Source organism: Mixophyes fleayi, chromosome 1 (genome assembly GCF_038048845.1).
Source record: "Mixophyes fleayi isolate aMixFle1 chromosome 1, aMixFle1.hap1, whole genome shotgun sequence".
In the NCBI taxonomy this organism is placed as follows: domain Eukaryota; kingdom Metazoa; phylum Chordata; class Amphibia; order Anura; family Limnodynastidae; genus Mixophyes; species Mixophyes fleayi.
The window spans coordinates 396175439-396183301 of NC_134402.1; positions in this window are offsets into that span (position 1 = coordinate 396175439).

Genomic DNA, 7863 nt, shown 5'->3' on the forward strand with positions numbered 1-7863 from the left:
TTCCTGTCACCTTAAACCAGTCTGTCCATTTTCTTTTGTTTTTGCGCACCATTCTCTATAAAATATAGATCACCAGGTTCCAACATACTCAAACCATCCCATCTAGAACCAACTATTTTCCACAGTCAAAATCCCTTAGATCACATTTCTTGGTCTGAACAACAACTGAACCCCTTGACCATATAACACTGTACATATTTTTATGCATTAAGTTGCTGCTACCAGACTGGTTGATTAGATATTTGCATTAAAGAGCACTTGTACAGGTGTAACTAATAAAGTGGCCCCTGAGTGTACAAGGTAGACAAAATGAATGCAGACCTGAAAACTACTAATCATCTTTAGGCAGATTTGAATATGTTCTTTTTTTTTTTTGCCTTGCTCTTCAAAATCTATCCATTGATGTATTTTACTGTTCAATTCACTACTTGTCTCTTGTCTGTCACCCCATCCAGGGGTGGATTGGGAACTTAAAGTGGCCCTGGAAAAAATTGAGAACATTGGCTCATGTAGGCGGGACCAAATAAATGGTAGGTGGGGCCAATAGTAGGCAGAGTTAACACATTAGCCCTAGCCACATCGGTTTTAAACAAGGCAAATGTAAAACACATGGAAGGCAGAGTCTGCCTGTCATAATTGGTGGAGCAAACACAAGCAGGCAGAGTAGGCGCACCAGTGGGTGGAGTACACAAATCGGTTATTTGAGTGGCGCAGCTAAGGAGTTACCATGTATCACAAGCTGGGTTGCTCTGATGGCCTTACCTGCCACTATTAGCGCTGCCATGTTGGGAGGCACGGATTCTAACCAGGCCTAAGGTCTTCACCAGGGATCCCCGCAAGGAGATTTGGGTTTAGCTGCTGAGACGTGCAGGTCGCGGCCCTCATAGGTAGCTACCAGCGACATGAGGTGAATAATCGGAGTCGTACAAACCAGGGTCAAAACCGAGCGGGCAGAAACAGGTACCGAAGGATATGGCAAATGGATAGTCAGGAGGCCAAAGGTCAAACCGGAGAATCAGGATGGGTCCAAGGGAGAATATGAAAGAATGGTCAGGCAGAGCAGGGGACAGGAATCCAAATAAACAGGCATGCAGGATAACAGTGCTGGAGCCTAGGAAACTAGCTACTCTGGCACCCTCCTGCTGAATCCCGTTGCCTAGCAACAGGACGGCCGGGCAGAGGAGAAGGTGACCGTCCCTGGCACCAAGCGTGTGCGGGGACAGCGCCTGACAACTAGTAACGGGCTCTCCCACTGGTTCAAAAGTCTCCCTAACACTGGTTCAAAAGTCTCCCTAAAACACTCATTGCCTCTGCCCACGTGTCCCAACCATGGTGATGTGTACCCTAACTCACAAAAGGAGGTTCCACCCTCCCAATGCCCTCTGTACATCTTCTTGGGGTTAGGGGTGGGACTTTAAAGATAAAAAACAGATATTTTTAACTAAAGCTGTGATTAGAGTGTAAACAGACTAGCATGAAAAATTTAAAAATGCTTTTTTTCCCTCCAAATTAAACGAAAATATTCCCCTTGAGTGCGTCATACAAAATGTATCATAAGGTTTATACTGTTCTGCATAATAATTTGGACAGTATTTACTTACATTTTATAAACACACACACACAGAATACAGAGAGCATTCCTATGACCGCCATACAATACAGAGGACATCCTAGTGACTGCCATACAATAAAGAGGGCATCCTAGTAAACGCCATACCATGCAAAGAGCATTCCTATGACCACCATACAATACATAGAGCATTCCTATGACCACCATACAATACAAATGGCATTCCTATGACCGCCATACCATGCAAAGAGGCCTAGGCTATTATTAATACAGGAACCGTAAATCAGTGGAGGTAACTTACTCAATGTGCCGCTCCTAGACGGTCCATTCCGCACACATCAAGGATGCACGCCTACTCTCTAATATTGTGATATGCTTCTGCAAGCTAGAAGTGCATCTAGGTCTGAGGAGAGAAGGAAAAATCTGAAGAGGCCCACGGGGTATAAGTGTAAGCGCCATATTAAATGCCAACCTACTACCACCCTTCTCATTAAATTAAATTTTTCATTTGTGTTCTTTTTGTTCAAATAGTAAATGGTTTAGCTACATGTATGACTTAACTTAATCCTGAGAGTGAAGGGGCCACATTTGTTTTACATTGGGTAAAGTGCACCTAGAAATGTCCTTGAGCGCTGAAGTGTAACTAGAAGCATGCTGTGCCCCATTAAATATAAATACAAAAATGCGCGTTGTCATCAGAGTCCTATTAGGGAAAAAGGGAGCAATGGCTATTTGCTGCATCTTCACTCCTGCTTTCATTAGAAAATAATAGTGAATTATGGACCTCTCTGCTGTATGATCTCTTGACCTCCCATTAAAGCATAAAGTAATTATACAGGAATCTTTGTGAATGCTTAATCTTCTTCACTGAGAAGAAGAGCATTGGAGCTGTGTAGCCAGTTCATTTCCAACTGAAGAACAACACTGGAAAGGCCATCACATGAACAGGTACATATAGAATTTATGATACAAATAGGGATTTAAAACTTAACTTTACAGTGAGTTAGAAAATATGAATGTAGGAAGCAGAAATGTATTCCATGCACTAAGCAAGAGATTAACCAGCAAACAAAGCCTGCATCTGCCGTCTACTCTCCACATGGCCATATAATACTCGCAGACACTACCCTGTCGGTCTGAAGCAATTCGGGTCATCTTATGAAAGTGCAACTGCATAAAATGTATGTGCACACATTTATATAGCATTCATGGGTACACAGAGATTTGCATAGTTTGCAAATGTATAGAATAGCATAGAATAGGGAATAAATGACCTAATTCTATTTACAGTTCATAATTTTGTAGCATCATACATGGCTTTATTGGCTCTCGGTGTATGCAGCAAAGTAATGCTTGCTTTCTGGAGACTTAACCAGCACAGCTCCCAGTAAGGAAAAGATGACATTGTATACAGGTCTGGCACTGGCACTTCCAGGTTCCCCCTCCCCCTCTGCTGGGCTTCAATGCGCATGGGCCCTCCCCCACATAGAGGCGCCTATTCTCGTCCCTGAACTCCGGGGTTAAGGGTGAAGGTGCGGTGTGGGCTGACGCTTGCTAGCAGTGGTTGAAGTGTGCCGGTATACAGTGGTATTTCATACCGCCTCTTCTCCTACTGCTTTGACTGTAAAGCTATTAAATCCCATTCACATATTACATACCACCACATCGAGCCACTGGATCTCAGTTAGTATAAATTGCTATTTTATCAGTTTCATATATGTGCATAGACATCTAAAAATTAAAGTAATATGGTTTTGATGTTTTAAAGATAAGTTTTGAGATGTACAAATTTGTTGCTTTTTTATTTTTTTCAGCATTTTATGTTTCTAGTTTTCATGTGCTTTGTATTATCTCCGCACTATGTTTGACTTGCACGCCTTACATTCTGCCATTTGTTTATATTTGTATATCAATCTGAAAAATAAAAAGTTACACATTTAGAGAGTGTATAAAACTTCCGTACCCCAAACCCAACTTGAGTTGTTGCATCATACCCTACACGTGCTCCACTGCCCCTTATCTGGTAGGTGAATTGTTGCTAACACTATGGGCTAGATTTACTAAGCTGCGGGTTTGAAAAAGTGGGGATCTTGCCTATAGCAACCAATCAGATTCTAGCTGTCATTTATTCAGTACCTTCTACAAAATGAAAGCTAGAATCCGATTGGTTGCTATAGGCAACATCCCCACTTTTTCAAACCCGCAGCTTAGTAAATCTAGCCCTATGTCCTTTACCTATTTGCCATCCCCACTTGACTTCAGCTCATAGATGGCTCAGTCTCCTGGCCTGGCAATAACAGAACCACTTTAATCTGCATATATCTTATAACTGTAAGTATAAGGGGGAGGGAAGAGATGTGTACTAAGGGCACTCAAGGACCAAAATAAAATATAATGTATACTTTATTGATTAAAATAATGGTCTATATATCTTGAACACTTTTAGCGAATTGTTAAAACTTGAGTAAAATATAAAGAAAATGAAGAATGACTTAAAACTAGCAAGAAAAATACTGCTAGATGTGCCGTAGCCTTCTATTGGATTCAGTATATATGATTTTCAATTAATAATGTCACTGGAAGAGCAAGAATTTATAAATCTAATGTCAATTGGTTGTATATAACCGGAAAGTATTGACTACCCTTAATCCAAATTTCGTATATTATGGTAGTAGTTTTTAATTTTCTCTACATAGCGGGGTAGCAATATTGTTGATTTAGATGCCAACGCTCAGTTTAGCGAAACGTGCGTTGTTGTCTATACGCGCTGCAGGCCTTGTAGGCCTTGCATACAGTTAATATCAGCGACTTTCAGTGAATATGTAGCCGAGGGATAACAATTTATTAAAGAGTGATCTAAACCCTATTAGTGGAAATCTGTGTATGCAGGCACAAATAGATTCACTGGTAAATCAACAATATTGCTACCCCCGCTATGTAGAAAAAATGAAAAACTACTACCATAATATACGCAATTTGGATTTAGGGTAGTCAATATTTTCCGGTTATATACAACCAATTGACATTAGATTCATAAATTCTTGCTCTTCTAGGGACAAATATTAATTGAAAATCATATATACTGAATCTCATAGATGCCTACGGCACGTCTAGCAGTATTTTTCTGCTAGTTTTAACAGTCATTCTTCATTTTCTGGTTCTTCATATTTTACTCAAGTTTTAACAATTCACTAAAAGTGTTCAAGATATATAGACCATTATTTTAATGCATATCAATAAAGTATACATTATATTTTATTTTGGTCCTTGAGTGCCCTTAGTACACATCTCTTCCCTCCCCCTTATACTTACCTTTATATTACGCTTTAGATGTGTGGAAGCACCACTCCTAATGTAATTTTGAAATAATGGGTATTATCCCTTCATTTGAGATATATCAGATATGTAGGAGATAGTAGATCTACCTGGTGCGATATTATTTTCTTTTAGTATATCTTATAACTGTTTTGGACTTTTAAATTTGCAGTAGGACCAGGTTTGTCTTCCTGCTGCCTGGAACTGTTCCTCTGATGCCTGAGGTCTCTCCCAAGGGCTCTAGATAACACCGCAGCACTCCCACATGTCAGCATTAGATGGCGGTGCACACAAGTCGGTAGGCATGTTTCCACTATACAAGATTTGTGGGACATCTGTGTGGCTGCTGGTGTGTACTAGTGAGATAAACCCAATAGCTAACAAGTGCTATTATACAGTGACTGGTACACTCATTACAGCCCTCATATGTAAAAGCAAGAGTGGCCAAGGGGTCTATTAATCTCCTGCTAGCCCTACCCTATTCATCTGCACTTGTGTCCACACGCTGGCCATAAGCATAAGGTCTTTTTGGAGGATGTGTGGTTTCGTCAAGCAATAAATTACATTTCTTCTCTCATCCTCATTTCAAAATCAATAACATCTTTAGAAATCCTTTCAACTGTTTTACTTATTTTTTTTTCCTATGACACTACTCTACTTTGAATTTTGAAAATGTTATAAAAAAAACATTGCATATTTAATTCTTATGTAAGGTATGAAAGCCACATTTTCTGAAAATGGCATTATTCTTTCTTTGGAGCATTGCTGAGGATAGTATTTCTTATATTTACACAATGACATCATGCACAATTTACACTTAATACAATATTCATAGCAGAGACCAGCGAGTTTCCTTTGAGTGTAAAAACAGAGGTTTGGGAATTAAGATGGTCAATTGCACATAAACTCAGTTTAATCTCTAGAAGCATCTTACAATGATGTTTGTGCTACCCAAAAGGGGATTTTCTGCAGGATAAAATAGAAAATAGTGACAGCCCTTAATCTATCAATGTCTGATGAAATCCTTAATTATCCCTTCTGCAGACCACAAGCCACCAAGATTTACTACTACAAGGAAATAGCAGTGCCGAATAACATGACAGAAACGAGTAGGTTACTTTCTAACATAGTAAATCACTAGTTGTTTTCCCAGTGTTGTCAGATTATAACCTCTACTTTTTCTTACAGCCACAGTTGTACACACAAGAAGCTATATGGTGATTATTACATTTAAAAAATCAGGAAACATTCCACTGCAAACCTTCATGTTTAATTAGGTAGGAGATAAGAAAATATGATGTATATCTGCCATGACTGACCCTATGCAGGTTAACACAAAATCACTGAGCCCCATGGCAAAATTTTTGGGGAGGTGTTTACCCTGTGCTTAATGTCATCCACTCTTTTGTGTCTGTGCAGTGAAGCCCTGTTTGGAATTTCAGTTCTGGAACTGAAAATACTGCGTATATGCAGGGGCTCAGAAGAACAGAGCAAGGATCCGAGTATGCAGATGGACCAGCATCAATGGTCCCCCTACCTCCAGACCACATAGCAGCCGGTTAGACTACTCTGGTAAAAGAGGCATTACTGTTTACATATATTGGTGCCCTAATTAGGTAATTTTGAAATCCGAATGCCATATCTATTTTTATCATTTCTCACTTTGAAGACACAGAAGTTAATATGGACCTAGTAGTTACTCTTTCTCTTTTTTTTTTTTCTTCTAAATCTTTATAAATTACTAATTGACAGGATTCAAACCCAGGGCTTCTGTCTCTGTGGACTGATGCTCTACTGCCTGAGCTATTCTGACTGCTAGACAGTTCCTTCCCTTCACTCTGTGTTCCAGATCAGTCCCAATGATCTCCTAATCAGGGTTGCCAACTCTGAAATGAAAAGCAAGCAACCTCTTAGTGAAAAACAAGCCCAAACCAATCCTAAAAAGCCCAACTTACAGGGGACCGTCCTTTTCTATAACACTAATTTCTACACTGAATCTCCATTTAGAAAACCTTTATAAACACAAGAGGACACATTTATACACTGATATGGCAAATGAAAACACAAATGCTGTAATTTAGGACACTGGTATGTCTATCCCACAAAGCCCCATGATATAACAGTATAAAATAGGCCACTGAAAGCAGTCTTCTGACATGAGCAGCTTACTGAATGGGAGGGGAGGGTGTTATATAGCAGTGTTACCTGCTATAAGTGCAGCGATCGTGTGTCTGTCACCAGACTCGCCACTTATTTCAGTAGGTTGCTGTAGATCCGTTTTCCTGTGATTTATTCCACGTCCTCCTCTGACTCCGCCCACCCACAAAAGTGCCACTTTATTGGAGGAATTCTCTGCACAACCCGGCCACCATAAAAAAAACTGAATGCACCAATCACAAGATGGTAACAGAGAAAACCCCCCCCAAAAAAATTATTATGCAGCCTGAGGACTTGGAGAACGTGTCCAAGCCCAAAAACAAGCTACCCGCGACAGCCCAAAAATACCCGCAACTCCGGAAAAAAAGAAGCCCAATTCCGCTTGTTATAAGCGGAATTGGCAACTATGCTCCTAATGTTTCAGCATGCCTTAGCTCCACCCCATGACTTTCTATAAAAGCCTGGCCAGTTCCTGTCTCCAGTGCCTGATTATTGTGCTCCTTGCCTGTGATCTAGCTCCTGTTCCTGTTGCTCTTCCTGCTTCCAAACATCAACTATTCCTGTGCCAACCTCGGCTTGCCCTCTTTACCTCACTGTTTACCAAACCCGGCTATGTTTGACCATTCTTACCATCTATCTCTTTGTGGCCTGCCTTCTTCCCTGCCACTGGGCTCCTATTCAGTCTCCTGACCGTTACAGAATAATCAGCCCCAAAAATGGAGCCTGCCATGGAAGCTGTGCTAAAAAATCTGAAAAACCAAATAAATGAGTTAAAAGAGTTTGCCTGCATTTCTCAGAACAGGATAAGAGAACTAGATGTT